Below are 10728 nucleotides of genomic sequence, written 5' to 3'. Positions count from 1 at the left end.
CGGGTCTCCAGGATCTGCCCTGGGCTGAAGGCAGCGCTAAACCACTGAGCCACCTGGGCTGCCCAGCTGCTTTTTCATATACCAAATTCTTATATATGTTCTGACCTCTGTATGGACTTTTCTATTCTATTCCATTGGTTTACCTGTATAGTACGGTGAGCAAGTTTTTAATATCTGGGGAAGGAGTAGGATTTTTAATATCTAGGGTAGGAGTTACTACTGCCCTTAACTTATCATTATGATATTTCTTTTCAACTTTGAGATACTCGTAGGTCCAACTTTTTGGTAATTTAAAAAATGATTCAGCAGAACAACTTGTACTTTTTATGTCTCGAAGGGTGATAAGATTGGTAAAGACTTGGGAAAACATGTAGGCATTACCTAACATTTTCTGGAAAGAAGACAAAGATTATTGGTACTTTGGAAGTTTCTTTAAAACATGACAGTATCGCATATAGATAATAACATCAAGGGCAATGTGATTTTAGAAAAACAAAGCAAAGGAAACATTTACGTTGAACAGGTGCTTTCTGTATGCAATTTGGAAGTTGAGATTAACAGTTCTAAAAACATTAGCAAATAGGAAATAGGGTTGTACAGTAATAAGAAAAAATAATGCCTCCATTCCCATTCTGCATGAACGATAAGCAATTAGTTTGCTTTCTGAGACTGATGATGTGACAGGAACCTGAGAGAAGCAGGCCCTTTGGTTTTCTAACTGAAGCAGTCAGTCAGAAAGGGTGTTTTGCCTGACAGTTGATTAGGGGTTAAATGAACTGAAAATATTGGTAATTTTTTCTGCTTTTCCATTTATTGTAACAGCGATTATCTGCATTTTTTCTTCTGCCAGTTCTAAAGGCTAGATTTAAATAATTATCCATGTGAGAGAAAATGATTTTGAATGGCAAAAGGGCAATGAGGGTTTGAAGCCACCAGCTCTTTGAAGGATAAGATTCTCATCTGAAAATTGGCTAACGTGGTTGATGAGTCTTGAAAAATGCCTTAAAAACCTGCTGGAACTAAATAATGCAGTTCTGAAAAAATAATATTGAATACGTGGTTATCTAGCTTATTCTTAATTATTCAACCTAACATTGCTAATTCTTTCTGAGTCAATTAGTTATATATTTATTGTCCAGTACTTATTGAGTACCTACCGTATGTCAGGCACTGTTTAAGGTGCCAGAGATACAGAAAGGAACAAGCAGGTGAAAGGCTTAGTCCTTATGGAAATGTTTCTTTGAGAAGAAACACCTAGTAGACATAAGCCATTTAGTGCTAGATGGCATTTTTTTATGGAGAAAAATAAAGCAGTGTAGGGTGATAGAGGGTGATTACTTGGAGATGCTGCAAGTTGAAGTTTAGGTGAGGTTCTAAGGAAAATGAAGAAATAAGATCTAGGTTCCTTGGAGAATGTTGAAGTAGAGTGAAGGAAAAACAGGTACACGAGGTGCAAAGGCCCTGAGATAGGAGCATATTTGGCATGTCATGATCAGCAAGGAGGCCAAGTATGAATGAATGGCATAAGTTGAGGAGAGAGGTAATGAGGTCAAAGTGGCAGCTGGAGGCCAGACCATAGAGGGCCTCATAGAACGTGGTAAGAATTCAGCCTTTCTTTTGAGTGGTATAGAGAACCACTGGAGAATTTTAAGATGAGGAATGACATGATTTATATATTTTAATGTGATCACTTTGGCTGCTCTATTAAAAACAAACCAAAAGGGAGAAGGATCAAAGTATAAAGACCAGATACGAAGCTGTTGAATTAACCGTAGTGAAAGACAGTGGTGGTTTGGACCAGGCTGGGGAACTGTTGAGAATAATTAGATACTCGTATTTCAAAGGTAGAGCTAACTAGTATATTGGACTGATAATATATATATATATATATATACACACAATAATATATAGTTATTGTATATAAATTAAATATATTTAATATTATAATCATATATACAAATAAATATATATTTAATAAAAATTAAATATTTAATATTTAATAAATATATATATTTAAAGTTGTTGATATATTGCATATGGTCCAGGAAGCAAAAAGAGTAATCAAGGATTCTTTTGAGGTTTTGGGTCTTACTGAGATGGGAGAAAAGTGTATGGCAGCAGTTTGGGATGAAGAATGGGATCGGTGCTGAGTAAGAGCAAGGGTTCAGTTTGAGACATATTACATCAGAGGTGCCCATTAGATATCCACATGGTAACATCGGTAGGTAGTTGGATATATGAGACAAGAGTTCAAGGATAAGGTCTGGGCTGGAGATAAAATTTTGGAGTCATCAGCACATAAATAGCATTAAAGTCATTAGATAGGATGAGATCACCCAGGATGAGTGTGGGAAGAGAGGAGCCCCGAGGCACTTTAAAGTTCTCAGCATCATTATTGACCTGATTTATATGTTTTGACAAGTCCCTTGCTCTTTGTATTTTCCAATTTCTAATAGAGTTTGTCCAGTAAAAATGTAATGAGAGCCACATATGTAATTAAAAACATTTTAGTAGCACCTTAAGAAAAGTTTTAGAAAGTGAAATTAATAATTTTAATATTTATATGGCACAATGTGATAAGCAGATTAATGGCCCAAAGGATGTTTGAGATCCCTAAACTCTGAAACTTCTTGTCATAGAGAAAGGCGTTTACAGAAATAATTAAAGTTCAGGACCTTGATACTAGGAGAGGATGCTGAAATATCCAGGTGTGCCCAATCTAGTCTTGACTTCTTGAACAAGGAGTCTTGCTGTCGGTGGTCAGAGATGGCTCAGAAGGAAGAAGGGTAAGAGAGGCTTTTTTTTTTTTTTTTGAGAGGCTTTGAAGATGGAGCCAGAGGGCCACCAGCCAAGGAATGTAGGCAACCTCTATAAGCTGGAAGAGGCAAGGATGTGGACTCTCACCTGGAGTCTCTGGAAGAAACACAGCCCTGCCAAAATGTCATTTTAGCCTAATGAGAACTGCGTCAGACTTTTGAACTACAGAAAAGATAATAAATTTGTATTTTAAGCCAATAAGTTTGAAATAATTTGTATGGCAGTCATAGGAAAGAAATGTCCTCACTCTACCCCATAAATGATCATCCCTCTATGAAATCAACACAAAAAATTATCAATGAGATATTTACATCCTTTTTTATGAAGTCTTTGACACCTAGTGTGTATTTTACACATACGGCACATCTCACCTTGGACTAGACCCATTTCAAATGCTTAGTAGCCCCTTGTGGCTAGTAACTATCATTTTGGACATTGCACTTAGTGAGGACGGGGCAAGGGAGGGTAGTGTGAGGAAGATGTGTGCATTGGTTGATTTTATGTGTCAGTTTTCTGGGTCAGAGAGTTCGGATCTTTGGTTAAACACTAACCTGGGTGTTTCTTTGGAGACTTTTTTGGGATGAGATTAGTAATTAAATGGACTTTGAGTAAAGCCGATTACCTTCCCTCGTGTGGATGGGCCTCATCCAATCAGTTGAAGGCCTTAACAGAACAAAGACTGACCTCTCCTAAGCAAGAAGGAATTCTGCTGGCCGACTGTCTTTGGACTTGAACCGCAACTCTCTCCTGAGTCCCCACAATCACGTGAGCCAGATTTCCTTGAAACAAATCTCTCTCTCTCCATAGACACACACATCCTATTGGTTCTGTTTCTTCGGGGAACCCCGACTGAGATAGCATGTGTTGGAGAAAAAGGAAAGACACACACCCTGTCTGGAGCTCCTCCCCTCTCTCTGTCCAGAATCCAGAGTTTTCTAGAATAGTGATCAGCCTGAGAGTGGGTGAGTGGGGTGCTATACCGCCCATGAGTGGGAGGCGGGGGGAACCAGACGGGAAGGCCTTTGGGAAGAGAGCAAGTATTCTGTTTCAAATAAGAGAGGGCCAGGGAGGTCTGATCTGTAGCCTGGGAAGGCTGGTGTCACTTGGGCTGAAACATTTTGAGCTCTGTTGAGGGCCGAAGGGATGGGCCGCCATAAATACCCCAGGTCGGGCAGCTTAAGCAACAGAGATTTCTTTCCTCGTGGTTGTGGGGTTGGGAAGTCCACAGTCAAGGTGCCATCAAAGTTGCTCTCCTCCAAGAGCTCTCTCCTTGGCTGACAGCTGGCCGCCCACTTCTTGCCGCACCTTGACTTCCCTCTATGTGCACGCACACATGCTGTGCCTCTTCTTAAATGAGGGCACCAGTCAGAATGGACTGTGGCCCACCCAAGGGGCTCATTTTAACATAACCACCTCCTTAAAGGCCCTATCTGGGGATCCCTTGGGTGGCTCAGCAGTTGAGCCCCTGGGCCTTCAGCCCTGGGCATGATCCTGGAGTCCCAGGATCGAGTCCCATGTCGGGCTCCCTGCATGGAGCCTGCTTCTCCCTCTGCCTGTGTCTCTGTCTCTCTCTCTCTGGGTCTCTCATGACTAAATAAATAAAAATCTTAAAAAAAATAAAAATAAAGGCCCTATCTCCAAAGATAGTCACATTGTGATGTGCTGGGAGTTAGGGCTTTGCCACGTGCATTTGGGGGAAACACATTTTCAGCTGAGAAGGAGATCCCAGGTCAGGCTCCCCCAGACGCCCAGCCAGAGTCAGCACTTGGTTCCCAGGGATGCAGGACGGTATAGATCTTCCGAAGGCCCTCTCGGTGAAGTAGGAGCATGCCTGCAGGATTAAAATGCAGGTCTGGGAAGTGTGAGGTCCCCGAGGGCTCGAGGGGTGGCAGGTGGGGGACACAAAGGTGACCCGGGGCCTCACCCCAGTGGGACACAAGCGGGGGCACCCTTGGGCCCATAAGTCACTGCCTCGGGCCTGACTGACCTGAGTCCCTGGGCCTGGGGCCTGGCTGAGAGAGGCCAGCAGCCCACATTTTAGGGAAATGTGAGAAAATGAGGCAATTGTGAGGCTGCCGAGGAATTAGGCACCTGTCTTCCAATCCCGTCTTATAGTTTACGAACCATCTGATCGTCTCGGCTTTGCTGGAGGAGGCATTGCTTTTGCTTTCTGAGATGTGTTCCTTTCCCCCGAATCAAAAAAGAAAGCTCTGCCTTATGTTCAAGGCCAGCTGGGGACACCTTGAGACCCGGGAAGTGTGAAGAGCCTGGTCCTCTGCTCGGGGTGGGAGGAAGCGTGTGTGCCAGAAGGGCCCCGCCAGGGCCCTGGGGAGTCAGGGCCACCTCCGTCCTGCACCCCAGCCCGAGCCCTCCGTACCCCTCCTTCCCACCTCGCTCACCCCCTGTAGCATGTGGTCAGGAGCCTGGGGAGGAGGGGAGAGGCCAAGTGGGGGCACCTGGCTGCAGGGCCCCGCGGGCTGGGAGACAAGCACGCAGCTGGGCCTTGGGGCACGGCTAGGGGGTCACACCTGGGGCAGTGTTGAGTGCCTCGCGGAGGACAGGGAATGTCCCCTTGTAGGGACGAGGAAACATGAGGGGCCTGTAAGGAGAACAGAGTCAGAAGTTACAGCTGCGTGTGTTTGCACGGCCCGTGAGCTGTAGTTCTTACCTTCTGGAAGGGTTGGAAAGACGGGAAGGAAGGAGGGACACAGAGACCACCCACAGAATCCCGAATAGTCACAATCTGTCCCTGTACAGGTAAAGCCTGCCAAATCCAGGCTAGATCAAGAAAAGTCCCAAGCACCGCCTGTTAGATGCTTATTTAATCCGGGTTTTAATAGCTGTTATCTTGAACTTGCAAAAATTAAGGGGCTTGTCCTGGGTTCCTCAGCTTAGTGGGGGAACCGGGCCCGGCTGCTGGTGCCCTTGGCAGTGAGAGCGCAGCAGGCCTGGGCAGGTCTGGCAGGGCGGCTGGCAGGTCCCTGACCCCGAAGGTGACTAGGAGGCGAGTGTGATTGAGGCAGGTGGTGGTGGAGATAGAGCAGGGAGCCACCTGGGAAGGCCCCCCAGTGCCGACCCCCAGCTTGACCTGAAGGTGGGGCGTGGGGGGAGAGGAAGAGTCACAGCTGGCCGCCTCTCTCCCTGGCCCAGTCCTCTCTCCTCAGGCCTGCCACCAATGGTTTTTTCACGCCACCGAGTTTTTGACCAAGCTGCCTGGACTAGGGACAGGGCCAGAGGTCCTGGAACGGAGAGACCCATATCCCAGGTCTGGACCTGCCATCACCTAGGCTCGTGACCCTCCGCGGGGTCAGACATGAAAAGCACCCTGGCCCCAGTTGGGGACCCTGTGGGGAAACTGGGTAGCACGCAACACCAATGGCAGTGTATTTTGGTAGAAACTCCCCCAAAAAACCAAACTGGAAAATTCTGGAGACTTAGCCTATGAAAATAAATAGAATCTATTTACTATGGATACTGATAGAGTAATAGAAAGAGAAACAGAATCTCACTGCTCAGCGGTGAGTCGGCTTCTCCCTCTGCCTCTGCCCCTTCCCCTGCTTGCACTCTCTTTCTCTTCCTCCTTTCTCAAATAAATAAAATATTCTTTAAAAATAGGGGAAAAAAATCACCCTACACATCCTTGCGGTTTTTCCATATTGGTCCATCTACATCCACCTTCTAAATAGTCTTACGATGTATGTACAATTTAGTATCAATTTCTTTCCCTTAATGTGAAAAATGAAACTTTTTTTCTTGTGGTCCCATAGTCTACAATTCCTATTTTTTTAAAGATTTATTTATTTGAGAGAGAGGGGAGGAGCAGAAGGAGAGAGAGACTGCTTTTTTTAATGGCCATCTGACTTTCCTTCAGACGGATAAACAAAACAAAACAAAAAGAAAATCAACCATTTCCCTGATATCAGATATTTAAGTTGTTACTAATGAATTTTTTAAAAATATATATTTATTTATTTGAGAAAGAGAGAGAGAGAAAACACAAGTGGGGTGAGGGGCAGAGGGAGAAGCAGACTGAGTGCTGAGCAGGGACCCCCTGGGGGCTCAGTCCCGGGACCTGGAAATCATGCCCTAAGCCAAAGGCAGACGCTCAACTCATTGAGCCACCCAGGCACCCCTGCTGATGAACTTTGCACACAAATCACATTGCAGGGGAGCAGTTATTTATGGGGGCACCTGCATGGCACAGTCAGTTGAGCGTTTGACTCTTGGTTTGGGTTCAGGTGGTGATCCCGGGGTCGTGGGATCCAGCCCCATGTGGGCTCAGGGCTTACTTAGCAGGGAGACTGCTTGGGACTCTCTCTCTCTCTCTCTCTCTCCTTCTGCTCCTCCCCCCTGTCTCAAATAAATAAATCTTTAAAAAATAGGAATTGTAGACTATGGGACCACAAGAAAAAAAGTTTCATTTTTCACATTAAGGGAAAGAAATTGATACTAAATTGTACGTACATCGTAAGACTATTTAGAAGGTGGATGTAGATGGACCAATATGGAAAAACCGCAAGGATGTGTAGGGTGATTTTTTTTCTAGTTTTTTGGAAGATTTTGTTTATTTGAGAAAGAAGAAAGAGAAAGAGAGTGCAAGCAGGGGAAGGGGCAGAGGCAGAGGGAGAAGCCGACTCCCCGCTGAGCAGGGCTCCATCCCAGGACCCTGGGATCATGACCTGAGCCCAAGGCAGAGGCCTAACCGACTGAGCCACCCAGGCGCCCCAGACTCTCTTCCTATTTCTTCCTGTCCAGTTTCTACAATATTTTAAAATGATTTCAAGAATCTAAAATCACGTTAATGTCTCAATGCTTTTGAAAAAAAGGCTGCTTAGGATATACAGCAACCTTTTTATATAGGTTTATATTGTTTATATTAATATTGTTTATATTGTTTTATATTGTCAGGTTTTCCTGACAATAAATAGCCAGATGAATAGGTGTTTTCAGGTAATTGAAAAGTGTTGCATACTTGTGAAATTTTCTTTCCAACCGTGTTTTTGTCGCTGTTGTCTTTTAAGTAGTTTCCATGCCCAGCCTGGAGCCCAACTCTCGAACTCCCGATCCTGGGATCAAGCCCTGAGCTGAGATCAAGAGTTGGATGCTTACCGACTGAGCCACCCAGGTGCCCCTCCAATAGTGGTTTTGGTCACAGGGAAGAGTTGACCAGGCTGTGGCTGTGGCCTGAGTTGATGCCTTCAGTGTCCCTCCTCCTCAGATGGACGTGTGGCAGCTGCCAAGGGTAGACACCTGTTGTCCTGGTCTGCTCAGTATCCACTTTTCTTCCTTGGTAGTGCCATTGCCATTTCCCCTTGAGGAACTGTCCTTACGCCATGTGGCTCTAGGGCTGGGGACATACCCTGAGTTTAGCCAAAGTGATCGTTTGAAGGAGGACTTGTGACCTAAGCATATATGTCAGGTCTGGGAGTTTGGGTGATATAATTGTGCAAGTAGCACTGCCTGCAAGCATGCCAAGCCGGAAGACTACAGGCTTGGAGCTGCTGGGGGCCATCTGTGCTGCCACATGGTGACCCTGGAGCTTGATAATGAAGTCAGTCTGAGGACAGTAGAGCCGGAGGTGGGAGGACGGAGAGAATGAATGGGAATGATAACAGCATTTGAAGCCCTTGATGTGGGCTGTTCTGGAACATGATCACACTCTCCTGGTTAGATGATCCAGGAGGTGCTCTCTCCGTCTCTCCCTCTCTTTGTCTCCCCATTTCTTCCTTCCCTCTGTCTTTTCTTCAATCCAATTAAATTGGGTTCCTTCCACAGACAAGCAATCCTGCCTATAAGAGATGTCAACACTTGGCTGCATCCCAGTCGGGAGGGAGTGAGAAGGTGACAGGCAAAGTGGGCAGCCGAGGAGGAAGTGAGTTGTTTGCTACAAAACGCTTTTAAACCCGTGTGCACTGGGCCAGCAGCAAATACATTTTGCACGAGAGAAAAAGCCCTGCTGGCAGGATAAGCGTTACTGTCAAAGAAAAGGGATGAGTGTGGGAACTTTAGGGAGGCGTATTGGTGAGGGAGGGTAAAAAAAAATCAATATGTCTGCAATGCAGATTTTATTTTATTTTATTTTATTCTTATTTTTTATTTTTTTGAAATGCAGATTTTAAAAATGCAAGTAGCTTAGAGCCAGCCTTGGAACTTAGATCACACAAATCAGCAGCAGGTTTGCATGGTGTTTTTATTACTGCTCCTTCTTGATGGTTCCTCCTACGTAATTATTATTCTGGATGCTTTGGAAAATTTCTTTGTACCCTTAGTATCAGGCTATTTCTCATTTTTATTTTCCTGCTCTTTTACCTTCTTATTCCAAAGTCACCGTCTGACTGTTTTACTGTAAAAATTTGTGTGCAGCTTAAATCACTTGCTGAACATCAAAGAGTCCCGTGCATCGATAATAAAGATGTTTTGCAGGCTGGGGTTAACAGTAATCATGGTTGGAATGTTCAAATCTGTAATAGTAAACTCTCCACATAAATTGAGTAAGGGTGTGATTCCTATACAGTTGTTTCATCAGGGGCGGGGTAACTTGTGTGGCTCAGATAGGAACCCCTGAATCATCCAAGGAGGAAATGAGAGCATTTAGAAAGTCTATGCAGCTGCTAAAAGGTTTCCTATTTTTTTTTAAAGTTTTATTTATTTATTCGTGAGAGAGATATATATATAGAGAGAGACAGAGACACATGCAGAGGGAGAAGCAGGCTCCATGCAGGGAGCCCGACGTGAGACTCCATCCCGGGACCCTGGGACCACGCCCTGGGCTGAAGGCAGATGCTCAACCTCTGAGCCACCCAGGCATCCCAAGCTTTCCTAATGAAATGGACTGAATGTTTGGGTCCCACCCCCCAACCCCAGCTCTCCTTACCCCTCCCCACACACACACCGAATTCTTACATGGAAATCCTAATCATCATTGCCATTGTATTAGGAAGTGGGGCCTTTGGGAGGTGATTAGGTCAGGAGAGGGGAGGCCCCATGCATGGGATTAGTGCCCTGCTAAAAGAGACCCCGAGAGCCTCTCTCGGTGAGACACAGACAGATGATGGCCTCCCAATGGGCACTGAATCTGCTGGTGCTTTGGTCTTGGACTTCTCATCTTCCAGAATTCTGAGCAATAAATGTGTTGCTTAAAGCACTGTCTATGGTCCTGTTGCTCCTTTAGCTGGAAGCGACGAAGACATTTAACATATTGGTCGTTTGCCTGCTTGTTCTCCACCCTCATTCCCACCTTTCTGTGCTCTGCTCTGAGACTGGGGGCTCTGAGACTATTCCCTAAACTTCCTTCCTAGCTGAGTCTGGTTAGGTTTTCCCAGGGGGAAGGCCCGTTGAATTGGAAGGCAGGAGGAGAGGAGAGGAGGAAAAAAAATCCTCTTGGTGCTGCTAGCTTCTCTTGACTTTCCTCCAGCCATCACGGGCTGATGCTGGATCTGCATCTGGGGCACTCCCAGGCCCTCCAGTGGGAGGCCTCTTTGTGGGTGCCAGCACCAGCCCTCCATGCCCTTTGGTGGGCCCAGAAAAAAAGGGCCCCCTCATACCTCACCCAGCTTTTAGCCCCCACTTCAGCGTCCGGCCAACAGTAACACTATCTTCTCCATTTTCTTTTCTTCTCCTTTTTTTTTTTTTTTAAGCTTTTATTTATTTACTTGAGAGAGAGAGAGAGAGACAGAGCACAAGCAGGGGGTGGGGTGGGCAGAGGGGACAAGCAGACACCTGCCACTCCCCGCTGAGCAAGGAGTCTACTTGGGGCTGGGCCCCAGGACCCCGAGGTCACGACCTGAGCCGAAGTTGGGTGCCTGAGCCACCCAGGTGCCCCTCCATTTCATTCACCCAGCTTGCAGATGGTGTTTACCAGCTGAATTGGGTCTCGCCACGCTCCACCCCCACCCCAGATTCATATGTTGA

At 45.8% G+C, this 10728-nt stretch overlaps 1 long non-coding RNA gene across 7 annotated transcripts in view; it reads left to right on the top strand.

Annotated features, from left to right (window-relative positions):
- Positions 1-3592: 3592 nt before the first annotated feature.
- The window catches only part of LOC140602795 (uncharacterized), a 311552-nt gene continuing 304416 nt past the window's right edge, over positions 3593-10728 (top strand). For all 7 annotated transcript variants that reach the window (XR_012005707.1, XR_012005704.1, XR_012005703.1 and 4 more), the window contains exon 1: positions 3593-3779. This is a non-coding gene — a long non-coding RNA (uncharacterized lncRNA). The remainder of the gene's footprint in view (positions 3780-10728) is intronic.

The sequence above is a fragment of the Canis lupus genome, chromosome 13 (genome assembly GCF_048164855.1).
Source record: "Canis lupus baileyi chromosome 13, mCanLup2.hap1, whole genome shotgun sequence".
Taxonomy (NCBI): Eukaryota; Metazoa; Chordata; class Mammalia; order Carnivora; family Canidae; genus Canis; species Canis lupus.
The sequence above is the reverse complement of the archived record's forward strand: the minus strand, read 5'-3'. Positions and strand labels throughout refer to the sequence as shown.